This window comes from Camelus ferus, chromosome 5 (assembly GCF_009834535.1).
Source record: "Camelus ferus isolate YT-003-E chromosome 5, BCGSAC_Cfer_1.0, whole genome shotgun sequence".
Lineage (NCBI taxonomy): Eukaryota > Metazoa > Chordata > Mammalia > Artiodactyla > Camelidae > Camelus > Camelus ferus.
This window is the reverse complement of record NC_045700.1, coordinates 34540413-34562806: the sequence shown is the minus strand read 5'-3', so window position 1 is coordinate 34562806 and position 22394 is coordinate 34540413. Positions and strand designations below refer to the sequence as shown.

At 37.3% G+C, this 22394-nt stretch overlaps 1 long non-coding RNA gene across 1 annotated transcript; it reads left to right on the top strand.

The window, feature by feature from the left end:
- Nucleotides 1–1132: 1132 nt before the first annotated feature.
- Nucleotides 1133–20580, top strand: LOC116663636. Its single transcript, XR_004319874.1, has 3 exons — nucleotides 1133–1144; nucleotides 13271–13276; nucleotides 20153–20580. It is a non-coding gene; the product is annotated as an uncharacterized LOC116663636 (long non-coding RNA).
- Nucleotides 20581–22394: the final 1814 nt, after the last annotated feature.

Genomic DNA, 22394 nt, shown 5'->3' with positions numbered 1-22394 from the left:
TCATATGAAACTCTAGAAGAGACAGATCCAATCTATGCTGATAGAACGTAGATCAATGACTAACTATGCTGGGATTGTGAGGTGAGGATTGACTGGGAAGATGTACAAGGCTACCTTTTGCAGTGATGGAAATGTTCTATATCTTGATTGTGGTGGTGGATTTACCTTTGTACACATCTTTCAAAACTCTTCACCTGCACAGCTAAAATGTCTGCATTTCATTGTACATAAAGTGGACCTCAATAACATTGATTAAAGGACTAAATTAAAAGGGGATGAAAAATGAAGAGACAGCAAAGGGAGAGGAAAAAGAATATGTGAAATAAGAGGAAAACTATGACTGGGTTAGGAAAAGGAAGAGCAAAAAGTAAGTTGAAGAAAACAAAAGGGTAAAATGGTGCGGGGGTTTCAAATTAACTCTTACAGTGTACACTACTATGGGCTTGGTCCTTTACTCTTTCCCTTAATCCTCACAACACCTTGCAAGTTAAAGATAATTACCCTCATTTTATTGATATGGAAACCGAGAACCTGAGAGTTCAAATGTTTTTCCATATTTTTACTTTTTGTTATTGGCTCCCAAACTCTTTCTGCTACATGTTACTCACTTCCTTTGGAAGTCGATGTTCATTGAGTGGGTTCTCTAGATGCTGAGATGGAGTTTGCATACAGAGTAATAATCAGGGATCAACCTCTGAGGGAGTCAGGAGGAAGAAGTAGGATTGGACAGCAGCAGAAATCAAACTACAATGCAGGCTCAACAAAGCATCTGCCAACACAAGGGGGAGCACTGAAGAGTATATGGACCCTCAGAGTGTCCCATGTGGCATCTGCTGTGGGGGGGAGTCTTTTCCGAGAGATCATCCACCTTCCACTGAAGTGTTTCCAAGACAAGAAAGGAAGGTAAAAGGAATTATATCAATAACTATAATAACAAAAACTGTAGTAAATATGTTTTATGTGCCAGGCATGGTTCAAAGCATGTTTTAACTCACTGAAAACTCACAACCCTCCCAGGTGAACACCATGTTTAATCTCCACTTTATCATAAAAACTGAGGCTGAGAGAGAGGCTAGCCTAAGGCTACACAACAGAGAGAGGAGAGGCAAGGACAGGATACCATAGTCTGGCATCAGACTGTGCTGTCCCAGGGTCAAAAAGATGCCTAGCCCCTTTTAGTGACATACTCCAGATATACTTCATTAAGTGCCACCTGGAATCTCATAGCTCCTCCAAAAAAAGCCACTCATCAATATCCTCAGGTTGCTCTCCATTTGAAATAAGAACCTTCTAATTAAATACATCTTCCTCCTCAGGCAATTGGTTCTGACCCACATGGCCTTGAAGTTGTTGAGCTTTGCCCATAAGAGTAAGGCTTTCAGATGTGAGGGGAAAGTTCTAGCTAAAGCAAAGAGCCACCCTGAGGAAAACTGGAGTGAATTTACTTTTAATTTGAAATGCAGGGTTTTTGGGTGCCGTTACCCTGCCTCCACCAAGCCCAGATTGGTCTGTAACACAATCTGACTCTTGAATACTTAAAAATAGAGATAATTGAACACCCCACGCTGTGATGTGGGGCCTTGAAATTCAGTGCTGAATTCAGCGGTGGGAGTGCTGATTTGCATTAACTTAGTCATGCCCACCTCATCAACTTAGGTAACTGATGTTAGGTTCCTAGGAAAACACTAGACAAGGAAGCAGACCTAGATTGTATTCCTAGTTCTGCATTTAAGTAATTCTGTGACCTTAGACAACTCACTCTCACTCAGTTTCTCTAGGTTTCAGTTCCTTTATCCACAGACTTTGGGGCTTGGATTGGATAAGGTCCCTTACTGTTAATTCTGCAAGTCTCAGAGATCAAACAGGGAACTTAAAGAAGACTTGAGTATAGGAGCTAAAAGGCTTTAATTGGAAAACCGTCCTTCCATAAAATGTTTTCCTGGGACTTGCTTAATAACTGCAGGAGCATATTTCCTTCTTTTATCCCACAGTAAGCCTCTTAAAGCAAACACTGTCCCCAACATTCTTATGTTTAGATAAATGAGGTAACAGACAAGACCTAAAGGGGTCAACACATTGTCAAGAAGCAGTATGATCTGTGTGAAGAGTCAGGACTGGGAGAGGACTCTGGCATAGCTCTGCCATAACTCAACTTACCTTCCTCACTGTCAGACAGGCTTCATGATAACTGTGTCCTCCCAGCAGAAAGAATCAGAGAACAAAAAGAACTCTTAGGAAATAAATTTTGCCTGTAAGTGATTTGAGCTCAAGAACAAAGAATACAGAGCTTACTTCAATGAGTATGTAGGATGTACTTTGAGTTCACTAGATTTCATTCATCTAAACAGAAGGCATGTATTGAGTATGGCTACCTTCAACTCCACAGAAAATCAAAGGGCTAGAAGGGAAAGCTGAATGGGGCCTCGTATAGACCAGCTTCCCCGTTTTACTGTTAGGGACAGCTAGCAAGAAAAAGTGACTTGCCCAAGTTTATACAGAAAATTAGCTTACAGGTCTATTACTAGGACCCAGATCTGCATTCATTTATTTATTCAACAAATATTTGTATTGGCACCTAGATGGAAAAGACACCATCTTACTCTTATGGGGAGACAATCAAATAATCCCATCAATAAATGTAGAATTAGAGCAGTGGCAAGTGATCCAAAGTAAGGCACACAATGCTAGGAGAACACATAATAGAATATGGTCTGCCCGTAGACCTGAGGAACTCTTCTCTGAGGTTTAAGCAGGAAGGAAGGGAAAGTATGTTCCTAGTAGGCACAATAGCATGCATAAAAGGCCCTGGCACAGGAAGGAACAGGGCAAGTTTTAGAAGTTTAGGGAAAAAAAAAAAAAAAAAAGACTGGAACACAGAGAAGGAGGGGCAGGGTGGTAAGAGAGAAGACTGGAGGGGGACTTTGAAGGTAGACCATGAAACTGTGAAGGTCATGTTCATTCATTCATTCATTTACTTATTCATTCTTACATCATTGATTTATTCATTCAACACATTTTTTGAGCATCCATCAAGAAACAGGTATTGTTCTGAGCACCAAAGTTTGAACAATGAACACAGTAAATTCCCTGCCATCATGGGGATTATATGGGGAGGGAGACAAAGATAACAAATAGATAAACAAAAAATACAATGTGTCAGGTGGTGATAGGTGCCGTGAGAATTAATGTAGCAGGGAAAGAGGAACAAAGAATGGTGGTATGAAGTACTATTTTACAAAGGGTGACAAGGAAAGATTTCTTGTTAAAATAAATTTTTAGCAAAGACAGAAGTAAAGGAGGGAGCCATTTTGCTATAAGAAGAGTGTTCCAAGTAAAGGGAACAGCTCAGGCAAATGTCCTGAGATAAGAACATGTTTAGACTGTTTAAGAAACAGCAGAGAAACCAGTGTTCTTAGAACCTAGCCAGCGAAAGGAAGATTGAGGGTCTGGGAAGAGATCTTAGAGGGAATCTTAGAACATTGGAGCTAAAGTTCTCAACTTTGTATGGGATACGAAACCTTGGAGCATTTTGAGCATAAAAATAAGATAATATGACTTATGTTTCAGAAGGATCACCCTGGCTTCCATGTGGACATAGACTGTAAGAGGGTAAATGTAGAAATAAATGAAACAGTTGGGGATCTATAGTAATAATCCAGGTGAAAAATGATGGTGGCTTGGATGAGGGTGGTAGCAAGAGTGGTGAGGAGTAGTCAGATTCTGGATGCATTTCAAAGATAGACACTACATGATATACAGATAAATTGGATGAAGGATGTTAGAAAAAGAAAAGGAGTCAAGGATGACTCCAAGGGCTTGACCTGAACTGAAGGCTGAATGGAGTTGCCATTCACTGAATGAGGAGAGGCCACTAGGCATTTAAGTTGAAGAAGGAGGACAGCACGACCACATCTGTGTGTCTAAAAGATCACTTGGCTGCAATATGGAAAATGGGTTGGGGACGGTCAAGGCTGGATCTGAGGTGACTAGTTTGGAGACTGACTAGGTAGTCCAGACAAGAGATTCATTAGTGGACCATCCATGAAATTTTTTTCCTATTTTAACAGTTTAATTTAGTAGTTATAGATGTATATTAATGTACATTAGAAAAAACACACCAACCCTGTGACTTCAGAAAATTGCTTAGGAACAGGGAAATATGGTACCTTAAATTTGATCTAAGAAGTATATTTAGTAAATAATAGGGTAGTTGGTTCTTGAAAATGGAAAAAAATTATATTGGTGGTATGCAGATACTAAAATTTGCGAAAGCATACTATATTACACTGTCTGTTTGATAAGTCTCATTGGTTAAGTGAGATTTTTTTGAGTGAGTCACACTTTGGGGTATACACCCAGCACACAGACTAAATTATCCCACACTGTCTTGAGAAATTTTCTTTACTTGAACTGCAGCCATGTTTATTTGGTGTGACTCAGTCACCTGGGTATGGCAAATGGGACCAAGCAAGAACCAATCAGAATGCAGATTTATGACAATGGAATGCAGACTTATGACAATAACATCAAGCTAGTTTCTGTGTACAGACTAAATGATAATTTGTAAACTCAGGAACTTGGGGTGGTTGTTGTCTGATCTGTAGTCTGGAGAGACAAAGGGAGCTGGCTGCAAAGAGAAAGCAGAATGAAGTAGATGCGTAGAGAGATGCTGAGGTAAGAGAGAAAGAGGATTGAAAGATTTTCAGTAACTAGTTCTGGTCTTTTCCTGTGGCTCAGTAGCCTTTCTGCATTTGATGCCTGAGACATTCTATAGCAATAAGAAATACAACTGTTAATTTAGCTCCTTTGATAGTTTTTCATATTTGCTACCAAAGGGTTATACCTAATGGCTACTTCCACAATTAAGAAATGGAAGATAAAATTTTTTCTTTAAAATAAAGAACCACTTAGGGAATTCCTGGGGTTCCTGTATCTAAACTCACAACTCCAACAAAAAAAAGTTCTAAGTTGTCCAATAGTGGGATAGAGGATTCATATGGCTTTGAACAAGCTTATAGAAGCAGTAAAAAGAGTGAGTCTAATGGATGGAGGAAGTAAGCCAACACTGGTTGAGAGAAAAATTAAGAGAAGATGCAGCAGTAATTCCATTTAGGAGGAAGAAAGAATCAGAGATATTTTTCAACGACGAAGTTGCAAAGGAATTGTTTTAAATGAGAAATTTTATTAAAATAAGTTTTAAAATTATTTTCAAACATTAAAAATATTAGAAGATGTCACATAAAAAAATCACCATTTGAATTTCCATATTGTGTAAGACTAAGGGAAATCATATCAAACTGAGAAGTCTATTCCCAGGTGAAGCAATGTTTTGATGTTTTTGCTTAAAAAATATTATAAATCATTGTATACTAGGTTTCTTCACCTCATCCCTAACACTATCTCATCCCCCTCTGCCATGACCATTTTCTCTCTTCTCCCCAAAAATCTGAAAGGGAAAAAAAAAACGTGTGGCTGACAGAAATATTATAGAGCGTGCCAGAATAAAAGAAAATGCACACAGAGAGATCACGACGGTGGAGTAGGAGGACATGGATCTCACCTCCCCCCAAAACACTTCAAAACTGCATCTACATATGGAACAATTCTCACTGAAAATTAACTGGAGACTGGCCGAAAGACTCTCGTGCAACCAAGGCTGTAAGAAAAATCCACACGGAATCTGGTAGGCAGGAAAGAGAAGTGATCAGGTCAAGACCTGTGGCCTTTGGAGGGGACTCAGAGAAAAAGAGAAATTATACAGGCAGAGGTTCTCCCTGAGGAGTGACTAGTTTTAAGCCACATATTGGGTGCGCCAGTCCTGGGGTCCAATACGGAAAGACATGCCCCCTTGGCTGGACTGGAGGGCCAGTAGGACGAACAGGAGGGCCGTGGGAAGCCTGGACCCTGCTCCTGAGGAGCACTTACACACTTGCTGGCTCCTGAATCAGGACAGAGAGGATGGAATGAAAACTGCCTGGGTGGCTGATCAGTTTCCCACAACTGCCTTGAAGCACACGCCAGCCTCAGCCAAGCAAATGCTCCAGTCCTTCTTGCTTTACAACACAGCTCCACACTCGTGCGAGGGTTTAGCTGTGAGACACAGAGGCGGCTCAGATGTAAAGCGGCATCTGAGCAGGACAGGGGCAGCCACTACTGGTGCTTAGACTGGCAGTGCATCAGAGTATAGATTATACTCCATTTAAAGTTATTACAAAATAATGCCTATATTTCCCTGTGCTGTATAATATGTCCTTGTTGCTTATCTATTTAATACCTAGTAGTTTGTATCTCTGAATCCCATACCCTATCTTGTTCCTCTCCCCTTCCCTCTCCCCACTGGTATCCACTAGTTTGTTCTTTATATCTGTGAGTCTGTTTCTGTTTTGTTACATAGATTCCTTTGTTTTATTTTTTAGCTTCCTCATATAAGTGGTATTATACAGTATTTGTCTTTCTCTGATTTATTTCACTAAGCATAATACCCTCTAGGTCTATCCACATTGTTGCAAATGGCAGAATTTTATTCTTTTTATGGCTGAGCAATATTCTATAGTATATATACATATACATTGTGTGTGTGTGTGTGTGTGTGTGTGTGTGTGTGTATATCCATTGGCATTTAAAGTAATTATTGACAGGTATATACTTATTGTCATTTTATTACTTGGCTTCTGGTTGCTTTTGTAGTTCTTCTCTATTCTTTTCTTCTTTTTGTTTCTTCCCTTGTGGTTTGATGATTGTCTTTACTGGTATGCTGTATTCTTTTCTCTCTAGTTTTTATGTATCTATTGTAGGTTTTTGATTTGCTGTTACCAGTTCATATATGTTGATCTATAACTATATCTACTTGTTTTAAATAGGTAGTCCTTTAAGTTCAAACACATTCTAAAATTTCTGCATTTACTTCCTTCCCCCACATTTTGTTTTTAATGTCATATTTTACATCTTCATGTTTATTCCTTTAGTCATAGTTGATTTTATAATTTTTTTGTCTTTTAATCTTTATACTAGCTTATTTAAGTGGATGATCCTCAACCTTTATTATTGCCATTATTAGTCAGATTTTTCCTTTTCTATAGATTCTTACTTCTTGTTATATAGTCTTATAGTCTTTTCTCCTTAGAGAAGACCCTTTAACACTTCTTTCAGGGTAGGTTTGGCATTGATGAACTCTTTTAGTTCATCTCAGTGTCTGAATAAATTCTTTCTCCTTATTTTTTATTTTTTTAATTGAAGTATAGTTGATTTACAATATTGTGTAGTTTCAGGTGTACAACAAAGTGATTCAGTTATATATTTTTTCAGATTATTTTCCATTTTAGGTTACTACAAGATATTGAATATAGTTTCCTGTGTTATACAGTAAATCCTTGTTGCTTATCTATTTTACACATAATAGTTTGTATCTGTTAACCCCATATTCCTAATTTATTCTCCCCCACTTTCCTTTCCCCTTTGGTGACCATAGGTTTGTTTTCTGTGTCTGTGAGTCTTCTGTTTCAGTTTTGTATATAGATTCATTTGTATTATTTTTTAGATTCCACATGTAAGTGATAACATACAGTATTTGTCTTTCTCTGCCTGACTTACTTTACTTAGGATATTCTCTAAGTTCACTCATGTTGCTGCAGGTGACAATATTTTATTTTTTTAAGGCTGAGTAATATTCCATTGTGTATATATTTATCACATCTTCTTTATTCATCTGTTGAGCGACATTTGGGTTGCTTCCATGGTTTGGCTATTGTAAATAGTGCTGTTATGAACTTTGGGGTGCATGTATCTTTTTGAATTAAAGTTTTCATCTTTCCCAGATATATGCCCAGGAGTGGGATTGCTGGATCACATGGTAGCTCTTGTCCTTCAATTCTAAATGATAATCATGCTAGGTAGACTATCCTAGGTTGCAAGTTGTCCCTTTTCAGTACTTTGAAAATGTCATGCCACTCCCTTCTGGTCTGCAATGTTTCTGCATAGAAATCAGCTGATTGCCTCATGGAGGGTCCTTTTGTATGTGATTCTTTGTTTTCTCTTGCTGTCTTTAGAATTCTCTCTTTATCTTTAACTTTTGCCATTTTAATTATGATATCTCTTGGCGTAGGTTCATTTTGTTTGGGACCCTCTGTGCATCCTGTACCTGAATATCTTTTTTCTTCTTTAGGTTTGGAAAGTTTTCAGCCATAAGTTCATCACATGCATTTTTGATCCCTTTCTTTCTCACTTTTCCTTCTGGGACTCCTATAATGCAAATATTGTTATGTTGATGTTGTCTCAGAGATCCCTTAAACTGTTTTCATTTTTCAATTTGTTTTTCTTTTTGCTGTTCTGATTGGGTGATTTCCATTATTCTATCATTTATGTGTTCTGTATCACCTAGTCTGATGTTAATTCCTTCTAATATGTTTTTTATTTCAGTTATTGTATTCTTCAGTTCTGTTTCTTTTTAGAATTTTTAGTTCCTTGTTAAAATTCTCACTATGTTCACCTATTTTCCCAAATTAAGTTAGCATTCTTACTATGAATGCTTTGAGCTCTTTATCTGGTAAAGTGTTTATTTCTGTTTCATTACTTGCTTTTTCAGGTTTTTTAATCTTGCTCTTTCAATTGAGAAAAATTCTTCTCCCTTCTAATTTTGATTAACTTTCTCTGTCTCTATGAAGTTAGATAAAATAGTTGCTAATTGCAGTGTTCAAGGTATTCCTTATGGCTGTCCCTATTCAGTCTGTGTGTGCCCAGAAAGCACCTAAGGATGGGGCAGATTTCCAGTGGAGCTAATCATGTGATTAGAAAGTTGGAACTTTCAGTCCAATCCGCCCCTTTCCCCACACATGTTCCATCACCCCCATGGGGGTTCCATGGGGCGAAGGGCTGGAGATAGAGGTCAATCACCAATGTACAATGATTAAATAAATCATGCCTATGTAGCCTCCATAAAAACCCAAAAGTACAGGTCAGGAGAGCTTCTGGGTTGGGGAACATGTGGAGATGCAGAGAAGTGGCATCCCAGAGAGAGCATGGAATCTCTACACCCTTTCTTCATAACTTGTCTTCCATCTGTCCTGATGTGTATCCTTTTATAATAAGCCAGTAATCTAGTGAGTGAAATGTTTTTCTGAGTAAATTAATCAAAACCAAAGAGGATCATTGGAACCACTAATCTACAGCCAGTGGGTCAGAAACACAGGTGACAACCTGGATTTAGGATTGTGTTTGAAGCAGGGTGGCCTTATAGGATTGAGTCCTTAACCTGTGGGATCTGATGCTATCTCCAGTAGATAGTGTCAGAATTGGGTTGATGTAGGACATCTAGCTGGTGTCTGAGAATTTCTTGGTGATGGGGAGAAAAAAAACCCTAGACATCTGAATGTAATTGATGAATGCATATGGTAGTTAGTAATTAGTAAAAATGGGACTGAAATACAAGGCTGTTGGAGATTGCTGCATTTGAGTGTCAGGATTGATCTTTACAAAGTAGTAGCTGTCTCTCACTCAGGACTGAGACCCTAGAATCTTAGAATATTCTCCTAGCACATGGGCACATTAAAATTAATACAATCACTTTCAAAGTCAGGCTTCACTCTCCTTGAGTGGACTGCCACAGCATTTGAAATTTGAACCTTGGTAGAGATTAAAATAGGAGAACATCAGTCTCAGTTTCTTTGAGAAAACAGTCTACAATCAACTAAGTTTGGATAATATGTTGTTTCTTCCCTCTTGGGGTTCCTCTTGCAAGTTAGTGTATTAAAGGGACTAAGAAGTAAAGAAACCTTTAACTAAATGTTACCTAAAAGAATTCAATCCCAGAATGCTTTTTATCATTTCTAAAACTTTATCTCCAGCTTAACATTTAGAAAATTGAACTCATTACTTCGTTCCAAAAACTAGATGTCCTTCTTTCCTAACTTTCCCAATTTGATAAAATTACGTTCTTGGATATAAGGCAAGATGGCAGAGTAGAAGGACCCTGAACTCACCTCCTCTCAGGAGCACACCAAAATTACGACTATTTAGAGAATAAGTATTGATGAAAATGTCTGGAATGTACCAGGAAAATTCCTTTATAGGTAACAATATAAAGAAGAAACTACAACAAGGTGGGTGGGAGGAGTGAAGTCATTGTATAGTCAAGTCCCATATCCCCAGGAAGGGAGAATAATTACAACTGCAGAGATTCCCCCCAAAGTGAGGCATCTGAGCTCTGCATTAGGCTTTCCAGCCCAGCGGTCCTGCACTGGGAAGATGAGCCCCCAGAACGTTTGGCTTTGGAGGCCAATGGGACTTATTTGGATAGTTTCAGAGACTTGTGGGAAATAGAGACTCCACTCTTCAAGGGCACACACAAAATCTCACATACTTTGGGACCCAGGGCAGAAGCAGTAAACTGAAAGGAGCATGTGTCCGACCTACTTGCTGATCCTGGAGGATCACCTGGAGAGGCAGGAGGCAACTGGAGCTCACAGACACTGGCAGCAGCCCATTCTACCACATGGACACTGGTGCTGGCAAGCACCTATTACCTTAATAGCCTCAACACGCAGACCCACCCTGTCCAACAGCCAATAGAAAAGACTGATGAAAAAACTGATGAAAGAGTTGGCTCTTTGAAAATATAAACAAAATCGATAAGCCATTAGCCAGAATCATCAAGAAAAAAAGAGAGAGGTCCCAAATAAATAAAATCACAAATGAAAAAGAAGTTACAACCAACACCACAGAAATATAAAGGCTCATAAGAGACTATTACAAACAACTGCTTGCCAATAAAATAAACAATGTAGGAGAAATGGAAAAATTCTTAGGAAGGTACGGTCTCCCAAGATTGAACAAGGAAGAAATAGAAAATACTAAAAGACCAATTACCAATACTGAAACTGAATCAGTAATTAAAATATTCCCAATAGATGCCAAAGCACATTATGGATAGCAAATAACTTTTAAAAAGTTCAGTCAGCCTCTCCCCTCTCAAAGCCATCAGTACCAACTACAGCCACAGAGGAAAAGAAATCAGAAACAGTGAGATGGACACACAGAGAGTGGGCATTTTTGTCATTGCAATAAAATGGAGCACTGAGGCATGTAATAAAACAGCAGTTGCTTCTGACCAGCACCATGATCCTTCAGAGTCGCTCTGGGATTCAACAAATGCTCAGATTTGTTCTCCTTCAGAGTCCAAGTATGTGGCTTCTTAATAGTGCAATTTGAGGACTGCTTGGAGTTTCTCTGGCCCCTAGAATAGTCACCTAGTCAGTTTCCATAGTTTTAAGATTCCATTGTTAAGGTTCTGTTCCTTGAGGTTATAAAGTATGGCTTGTTAGCATAATGATACTCCTGAAACCCATAAACATAGGCCACCGTGAGACAGCCTGATAGTATTTGTTCGAGCGCAAGAAATAAGTTGATTGCCATCAAACAATGCTTCCATGTGAATACCAGTAAAAGCTGTAGAATATTCTGTAAGTTACTTAGAGGCAAGGCAGTGAATGTCTCCAGTAGCACATGGTGTTCCTTCTTAGAGCAGGAGATTTGTTTTCCCTCCCCAAACAATCTGAAATAAAATCTGGAGTCATGGACACAGAGTGCTCTCTTGTTGTGGCAAATAAGTGGTTCCAGTGTGTCAACTGGGAAATTTCATAAATCTCATCAGCTTCTTCACTGTAACATTTAGTCACAGGGAGGAACACATGAGAAGTTGGTTTGTCTGCCTGCTTTGGTTGCTGTTGCTTTGCCCAAGATTTTTATTTCACTAACCTTGGGCTCAGATCCTTTTGTCAAAGAGAAAAGAACACTCTAAATCTATTAGCTTATTAATTTGGATAAAGCACACTTTGTATATTTTGGACCCTGAGAAGAGTAGTTCTAATCACTCTCAATTCACCACTGTACCTGGGGACAGGGTTTGTTTAGAAACCGTGGTTTTGATGTCATCTTTTCCTGCCCTTACTACATCCATTTTTATAGCTAGTAACTAATAAATTCAATTGATTTTAATATATTTTTCTTTATCTCACTTTACATTTCCCTGATGCAAATTCAAATGAATCAGTTAAAATAAAAATTATGTCTAAAAGAGAGAGAAACAGAAGAGATCTGGATACTCCAAAATGGATACTCAGGCCTTTGAAACATGTAGCTGGTTCTATAGATTTGCTGAAGCAGGCTCTCAGCTGGGCAGGGTGGGGGACGCTGGCCCAAGGGGGTTGACAGACCTAAATATCGGCGGTGCTCCCTACTACCCTGCACAACACAGTGCCCCGGAGCTCAGGGAGCATTTATACGGATTTAAAATTCTGGACTATGGCAAGTTGTTCTCATCAAATCCTTTGCAGTTATAAATGCAGCCTCCACTTCTAGGGAATGAGGACCCCATACAAATGATCCCTACATCAAGGGTGAAGTCTACCTCCTCTTCTTGAAGCAGGCTGTTTCAACCCAAATAAACTCTGCGAATAAGTGGAATCCACGTCTTTTCCTGCTGATTAACTGATTTAAAAGTTTCTAAGATTCTAGTTCAGCAAATACTACCTGCTCTGGGCCAGGTCCTATGTCTGCACATGCTCTTTCACTCACTCTTTACAAATTACCTTGTAGGATAAAATACTATCATTTCTTTGACAGAGGAGGAAACAAGTATTCTAGCCACTTCACCATGCCACACTGGGTTATGAGTGGGTTAAAAAGACCTCCTTTATTAATTCATTGTCAACAAGTAATGATTAAGGCAACCGACATACATCGTGCTAGCCACTGTGCTCAGTGTTGGGAATACAGCGGTAAATGAGTCACTGTTTTTGCCCTTATGGGGACCTATGCCAAATGGGAAGACATGAATTTCATTTTTCATTACAAACTTGAGTTGCTGCTTTTGTTGTTTCAAATCTCTTGTATTGCTTTTACTTGGCTTTAAGAGTATACTTGCTATACGGCCCGTGCTGAGTAGAAACAGTACAAAATGGCTTAGGCAGAGACTCTGCTCTGAACGTTTGCACCTCATGACAGACATCACAGACATGGAGATGACTGAACAAAACTGTAAGGCAACGACAAGTGTGCTCATTAACTACAACAGCTCACTAACTTAAGAATCTCAAATTTTGAAAGATAACTTTCATCCAATAAGTAAAAAATAAACCTCTGAGTACCCAAAATAGAAGTCACTGAGTCTATTTAAAGCTCATGTACTTTATTTGCAGGGAGACAATTCAGGCCCTCACTTTCAACCATGTTACTCTTACCTCACAGAACTTTAACACAATTGGATATCTGCTTGCAGCTTACGGTAAATTAAAAAAGAAACTTGCTTATCCTTGGGCATTGGATGAAAAAAAGAAGAGATTAGATTACCCCCAAAAAACTTATTAATAATTTTGCTGAAGGCTGATTTTCTCCACTGGAACTGGGAGATAGTGCGGAAAATTTATTTAAAAGAGTTTAAAACAAACACATTTGATTTGGCTTTCCTATGAAGCGTATGATTGAGTTTGTCATTTTCAAAACCACAATACCTTTTTCTGAAAGCAACTGCATCCTTTACCCTTTTGCTGCATCCCCTCTCATCTCTCATTGGTTGGTGAGCATGGCTCTCATGTGTTGATAATAGCTCCTGTCAGTCATTACCTGCAGAGTTTCTGCAAACCTGAAATGAGTGGTTTTCAGTTTTGCACCCCCAGTTTCCCAGGGACATGGACTTGAGGTGGAGAACATTAACCTAGATTTTCACCATCTTTTGGCAAAACAGTGCTTCCTGGAGGCTTGCCTAAGGTGTTTCATGTTGTCATTCACTAGACTAGGCTTCTTCAGGAAACAGCTACTCTGATAAGAGAGGAGTCCTTATGAAGCAGAGGAGAACCAATGGGCACACTAAATTCAGGGACGAAATTCTAGCTATCTTGGCAGTGGGATTATGGATCTTGGCTTAAGAACTTCCATTTTTAGGTGGTATACAGGTTACTTTGTTGACTTGTGAAGAGTCTTTTTTTTCTTCTTCTTAGGAGTATGTGACTAATTATTTCTGAAAATGGATTTATAAACTAGTATCCAGTGGTGGCTCTGTTCTTGAGGGAGAAAAAGAGGAAGTGAAAAAGGGTACCAGAGGGCTCCATTTTGATATTTTGAAGAATTGTTCTATGTCAGTCACCTAAGGAAAGGTGAATCTTTGAATCTGAGAGTGAATTATCAACTATAAGTTCCTGTTTTTCTTTGAATGATGCAGGGAAGTGTAATGTTCTTTCCACTTTTAAAAATTACATATGTGGACACAGAGTAACGCAGAATTTTGACCAAGGGTAGCAGAGTAAGACAAAATGGGGAGAGCCAGAAATACATCACAGATCCCTTCACTCAAACGTTTACATGTTCTAGTCTCATGTTTTTAGAACTCATTTTGATAAATTGCCCACTCTTCCAGGGTTAACATTTTATGACCAAGTGACTGAGAGACATTTGTCTCCAAGTCAGGATGGTGAGAGAAGCATGGTGTGGGGGATACTGTGGGATGAGAACAAAGTAAAGAATAATAGACTTGATATCACTCTCAAAGAATCTCTATGTCTAATGAAAAACTTACATTTGACTCTTTTTCAGTGCCTATAACTTGAAGTCAAATGTTTAAGTTTAATGTGATTGTGTATTTAAAATAATTAATAGAATTGGGGATTTATTTATTCAATGATTAATTGTCTAAGGTAAAAGTTGGCTTAAAAATGATAAACATAGACAAGACTTAACATTACAAAGTTTCTTAACTGAGTTTCTCTTTGATCATTATGTATAATCACATTTTGTATTTTCTAGAATTTTATACAGCTTGTAGATGATCCAAATATTTTTACCTTACTTTTTCCTCTCATAAGGCTCAGTTCATAAAATCACCATCATCAATACCACCACCACCACCACCACCTTCATCACTGCCATCATTATTATTGAGAATGCTATGCTCTTGACACATATTAACTCATTGATAACTCCCAATAATCAAATGAGGTAGATATTATTGCCCTGATTTTCGTGATGAGGCAACTGAGGCACAGAAAATTAATAATCTGCCCCAATATATATACTTAGTATATATCATTGAGGATAGTCTTTTAAACATTATTCTATATTGCCTTAGGCCTGGCAAGACCTTAGGGAAATTTTAATTTTAGCCTTTTATTTTTCAAAATGAGGAGCTAAGGAGCACTGAGAACTGGCTTTCCTTTGGCCAATTCTTGGCAGAACTTTGAGTGCAATTCACATTTTCTGATTTCCAGGAGAGTGATCTTTCTAATATTATACTTTGCCTTTTTTTTCTAGGTAATACAATCTTCACCAGAATGTCCACTTTATAAGGGAAAAAAATGCAGAAACCAAAGCTCTTTACTCTTCCGTAAGTAAAATGTTTGGTAAGGATGGAGACAGCCTATTGATCAAAATAGGATTCTTGGAATATTTTTACATATCTCCCTGGCCCTGTTAGCATGGACATTTCATGGAAGGCATAGAATATCAACCATCTTTAGCTTTTTAGGGAAGTCATTTTACCACCAATGTCCTTAATTATGAAGGATTGTATAGGTCAGTATTCTTACTCATTCTCTTTAATATCATTCAGAAGTGCTTCAAATTGAGTTATACTGTAAAAACACAGTATACATTTCTCATATCTAAAACGATAAAGTTAAACATCCACATTCTTGGAATAAAGTTAAACTGTACTTGGGTAACTCTGAACAGGACTTGACTTACCTTCTTCAGTTCTTGGAGATTTCATAACCATCCCAGGTCTAGTTCGTTAGGCATCTGCAAGATAAGTGACTTCTTTTGAAAATGCAAAACTCATTGTTGGTTAATATCTGTCAAATACAATTAAAGATTCAAGTACGCTAAAGAACATGTGGAAAACATGCTTTCTCTCCAATAAGAGTTGACATTCTAAAAAATCTGAAAGTAAAGTTCTTCTAGTACTTTGGGGAGTGCTCTAGGGTTTTTAAGTGTGAAAACTATAGAACATGATTCTTATAAACTGTGTTAACTACAGAATAGAATTTCTGTATGAAACTGAATTAATTTTAATCCTTCTTTGTGGTGAGGAATTTAGATTATGAAGTACCCAAAGGACTTCATTATGAGGCAGCTTCACTTACAAGCAGAGCAACAACCTACCTATTTTGCTTTTGAGCAAGATTCTAACTTATGGGTAAAATATTCCCTTGAGGTAAAGCATATGCCTTGAGAAGCTGCATTAATAACTATTTGCAGTAACTATTTATGATTCATGAGCTAACTGGGTTATTTTCCTATGGCTCACCAGACCATCTGTAAATTGGCCTGACACAGGGCTTCAAAAGGATAAATACATAGTAAAAAATTTAGAGTTAGAATTGAGGCTGTTTTCTTTTTTTTTCTTTTCTGGGGGGGAGGGATAATTAGATTTATTTATTTATTTATTTATTTATTTATTTATTTATTTATTATTATTATTATTTTTTAAATGGAGGCACTGAGGACTGAACCCAAGAACTTGTGCATGCTTGGCACACACTCAACCACTGAGCTATACTCTCCCCTTCATTTTCTTAACTTAATGTGAAATCCCAGTTGTTGTTTTAACCTAATCAAGCACTTTTTCTTTTCATTGAGGTCTAAATGTTGACTGTAGGTTAATTTCAGCATATAAACTTTAACATATGGTAAACAAGTAAATATTTCTCATTTATTTTACATACATTTCCTAATGTTTGAGTATATTGCATATACTGGATAGAAAATATGCATGTCTGTGAAACTCAGAGAAAAATAATAAAGTAATAATAAAATAATAATTAAAAATCACAAGGTAGTAATGCTATATAATCACCAGGTCTCTGACTTCTCCATTCTCCAAATACAAATAAGGTCTCAGTGACTTTAATTACATGGATAATATATTTAATGATAAATGTAATACATTATCTTGTACAATTCAAACAACACAGAGGTGAATAAAAAACGAGAGTGATTACCTACCACTACCCTGTTTTTCAAGTATCCATAGAGTGTAAAATTCCAGGCCCGGTTTCACGAACACTCCTAGATATGTGCATATACATATACATACGTAGTCTTTGTTATATAAACATTGGGACTAGATTATACTTACTGTATGGTGACATGTTTTTTAATCTTAAAACTGAACAACCATGTATAAACACAAGTTTAATTTTTTAACAACTACACATTATTCCAGGTAACTTTAAAAAGTTATGTCTTTGTTGATAAACATTGAGGTTGCCTTCAACATTTTTTTCTATAAAAAAAAGTGCTTCCTGTTGAAGATATTCTTATAAATTTCCATAACATTAATCACTACTATTTTAATAAGTAAAATTTATACTTGATTCAAAATTCAAAAGGCGCACAGGAGTATATGATGAAAATGAAAAATCAACCTCTCTCACACTCCTATTTTTTCAACCACTCTATCTCCTTCCTTTTCTTGTGAATTCTTCCAGAGATTTTCTGTGTGTGTGTGTGTGTTTGTGTGTGTGTATACAAAAATTTCCCTCATATATGCTGCCATAATCTATACACCCCTCTATGCCTTGCTTTTTAACTTCATAATAGTAGTCTATTTGAGCTGCTATTTCTTTTTGTTGACTCTGAAGTATTCCCTTGTATGGATTAGTGTAATTTATTCACCTTATTAAATATTAAATAGTCCCATATTAAGTTCTACATGATTTAGGGAATTAATTGCCACATCATAGAGAAAACATAGAAACAATCTCAATATCCATCAATAGAGGAATGGTTGATATGAAATGCTATATAACGGTTAAAAATCACGTGGTAAATTCTGAGAAAAGGTTTCCCAAGCATATTATTATAAGAAAAATGCAAGTTGCAGGATGAAATGTATGGTGTGATTCCAGAGTAATAAGAAATCCTCCAGAGAAAAGTACATATGGTGTATGTAACTATGTAGAAGAATGTCTGGGAAAACGCATACCTAAATATTAGGGTGCTTCTGATGAGGAGGGTGGGATCCTTTGGGGTGAGGGAAGTGGGAGGTAGGAGAGAGAGTTTGGGAGATTTTCACTTTTTATTCTCTACACCTTTTGTTGTTTAAAGGTTTCTCACTAGAATGTAGTCAACACTTGTGTGACTAAAACTTAACAAAAATGACATCATGGTTATCCTTACACAGTACTCCTTACCATGAAGTTTAATGGAAGAGTTACTTCTAAAATCTCACCTAAGGTTATTTATATTTTCAGAATACAATTGGAAAACCAATTATGAGATCACAAATAATCAGGGCGTATAACAAGATTGCCACAAACCACTACATTTTGGACTGGCTTTGGCCCAGCACATGTTTAGAAAATGCCGAGGTCCTCATTAGAGCTGGTGCCAAGTTATAATGAGGTGATTTTGCTGACAAACTGCATGAGCCCCATCATACTAAATTCTGCACTGCAGCAAGTAGTGTCACATTCTGGGACGGACTTTCTTTCTCTGCTGCAATCCTACTGAACTTTTACTCTTTAACATATAAGAAAAACAGTGGCAGAATGAAACTTCCCTGGTATCATTAAAATTGTGAAACTGACTTAACAGTTGTTTGGCAAAGCCATTGCACAAGAACATCATTAATCTTTCTTGAAATTTCATGAGAAAGGGATTGATGCTCTAATATTCATGAATTTTCTGCCTCTAAGAATGGCCTTTTATGGTCTGTCATTTGCTTTCCTGCTTTTGACAAAGACAAGGGTCCAAAAAATATTTCACTTTCTTCTTGTCTGTAGACACTACATGCATAAGCAAAGCAAGAGTGAAAGCATAATGTTAAGCAGCAGTGATATTCATCTGCAGTAGCAGGGAGGCATCAGGGAATGAAGAGGACTGTGACAAAATAGTAAGTGCATGCCCCATCCAAAGAGGTGGCTTTGTTCAGTTCTAGCTGGTTGTTACTATGTTGGAATGGAAGTTCAGTGTTACAGGTTTTCTAATTTTTAAGGAGAAGCAAAAAGAATAAATCCTAATTTTATGTGATTTTCCCTGATTTTTACATATTGGGAAATATAAAATATAAATGCAAAATATAATATATAAAAATCACTTAGCCCTATAAAACATATGAAAGAAATTTAGCTTATGGGCCTACCACTTTGCAACTTTGGATCTATGTCATTCCTTTTGTCCTGAATGCTCTGCATCATAGGTTCCCAAACATGGCAGTGCAAAAGGATTATCTGTGGAAGTTATTAAAAATACAGGCTATCACTAAGACCCATTATCATATGATAACACTTATATGTGATATCTTAAAAAAATGATGAATTTATTCACAAAACAGAAATAGACTCACAGACATAGAAAACAAGCTTACGGTTACCAAAGGGGGAAAGGGGAGAGGGATAAATTAGGAATTTGGGATTAACAGATACTACTATATATAAAATAGATAACCAACAAAATAGATAATCGTAAGGAACTATATTCAATATCTTGTAATAACCTATTTTGGAAAAGAATCTAAAAAAGAATAGATATATATGTGTAAGTGAATCATTTTGTTGCACACCTGAAACCTAGTAAATCAACTATACTTCAGTTTTTAAAAAAAGAAAAAGAAGTACATAAAGCTGTAAAACTTACTGTGGTGGTTGGCAACGGTTATATCATAAAATAATGTGAAAGAGCTGAACAGTGTTTTAAAAACATACAAAGTATCAGGGTCCACTCAGTGTACTATATTTACAACTGTATTTTTAACAAGTTCCTCTATTGACTGTATACAGCTAGCCTGACAAGAGCTTCTGGATAGCAGCCCATCAGCTACAATTGGAATGGCAGATGGGATCCATCCTGAATGCAAAATGCAGTCCATTAGTGGTAGTTGCCCTGAGCACTGATTTGAGGAGGGCTGTGTGACTGCAACCAGGTTCAGTGAGGAAAGACTGGTGATCTGTTAGTGACGTCTCCCTTGGGCAAAGACAGGGATAAAGGTGGTCTGTGTATAGTTTCTTTGCTGATCATCATCAATTTGTTATAATCTGTGCTTTTAAAAATAATAAATCACTTCATGTCATGGCCCCACCTACTCCTCTAGTCTCATCATCCACTCTATCCTGCCTCATATGTGAAGCTCCAATGACAGTAAAGTATTTGTTGTTTCCCACATGTGTAGTTCTGGTCCGCTGCTATGTGGCTTTGCTCCTACACTTTCCATCCCTTACCCTCTCCCTTTCTGGCCAGTTCTGCTCTCTGGTTGGGGCTCAGCTTGGACATCTTCTTCCAGAGGAGGAGATTTCTGACCTCACCTCCTTCTCCCTTTATTTCAGGAGGAATTGCCTTGTGCTTCCTTGTATTGAGTGTCCTAAGAATCTCTCTATTATGGCATTTCTTTCATATTATTAAAATGATCAGTTCACACTTGCCATTTCCTCCCTAAACTTGAAGCTTTCCCATCTTGAATATTTATATGTATAAATGCACAATGCATGATCAATTAAATAATTGAACTACATCTGGTACATCTGCAGTGCTGAATTAATATTTATGAAATTGAACTTTACCATTTTTACCATGGATAGCCTTGCAGTATATATATTTGTATTGCAGACTTATCTTTCTTGGTGAATTACAGCTTGCTTAAGGGCAAGGTACATGGAAACAGATATTAAAAAATACTGAAGTGTAAAAGAGCCTTAGAAATTATCTTATTAATATATTTCTCTTGCAATTATATACAAGAGGAAAATGAGGTTAGGAGAGGAGGGAAGACTATGTGGTTAAGCTTAGTTTATGGAATCACACTGTCAGGGTTCAAATCCTGGCTTCACCACTTCCTAGCTGTGTGAACTTACCTGTAAATTCTAGGCTTCAGTTTTCTGATATGAGAATGAAGCCAATAATATTAAGTCCCTACGAGGGATAATAAGTTGTTTAAATGAGAAAACCCCCTTTTTATGCTTGGTAAAATTCCTATCATGTTGCAAGGACTAAATACATGTTGGTTGTCATAATAGGTTAAATAGGTTTGCCCTAAAACACATACTAGTTAGTGGAAGACCCAGAGAAAGACCTCAAGTTTTCTGACCTGCATTCTAGTTACTCCAGCAGTTTACCTGATCCTCTTTTATGGCAGACTAGATGTTTCCTAGTTTTGTCATTGACCTCGCCCCTGAACACCTAAAACTTAGCATGCTTTCTCAGATGAGGGCTTTTTGCTGGAGCCTTTAAAAGTAAATGCTAGCAAAGAGAAAGCATTCTTAAGCAAAAACAAGACAAAATGAGAACAATGACAAAAAATTTGGACTACATGAATAATCCTAGATAGAAAATTCTTTTTCTCACATGTAATATGTTATGTAAAGCATTTACATAAGCTACTGAATACATTTCAAGTCAAGTTTGCTCACAGTGGTTTAAAAAAATCATCCAAGGTGAATTGAAGGGAAACATGACTGGCTGTGTCCTCTCAATGACATCCTGGTTATCAAATGGTGAGCTCTTGCGAGCCCTTACTAAAATCATAACATTTATTTGAGCCATGATCACTTTGAATAGTATGAATAAATTGTGCTGTTAAACATTGTCTGTAGCACTTCATAATGTTGAAGTTCTTGTTTTTAAATCAATTTGGCAGGGATTCTCACAATCTGAAGAAACCAAGGAATATTTTACCATTGCAGTGGGGCAACCGATTATGCGTCTCTTCAGCTTCATATAGACTCTTCTGTCCAGTGTAACCCTGGCATCCATTTCCTTGCCTTGCCTACAATATCCTCTTCAAGACAATTTTGTTAGCCATGCTCACTGGAAACTGATTACTTTGATCATTTATATAATCAAATTAATCAGTTTTTACTAGATATTATTTTTAAATTTATCTATTTTAATAGATATTATCAAATGTCTTTGGATAATTCCAGCTTTGATGCTGACAGAAATCATTCTGTTTTTACTGAGAACAATAATGCTTAACTATAGATTTAGATCAATGTGTGGTAAGAACCTAAGTTCTTTTTCAAAAAAGTAGGGTATACATCATTCATGCAGAGTTGAGACTTGCATGGAACCTTGGTTCTTTATGACAATGTGACCTACCAAACCAACGCTGAGACTGCCCACTTTCAATTTTTTTGTTAACGAGTAAGAACTGTGTCATATGCCTATTACAAGACCAATCACTGGCAAAGGGAGTGACTTGGACCAATGATAATTTATTACAGGGGGCCGGAAACATTGCAACCAACAAATCAGAAGGAAGGAGATAATGAGTGATGGGGCAGTAATCAATAGTATGTGCTCATTCACATCGAGGAATCAATTTGAAGAATAGACTCTAGAGATAGGATGATGAGTGTTATCTCACACTAAAATGGCACTCCTAATGATCAGGCATTTATGTTCATAACGAAAGGTGT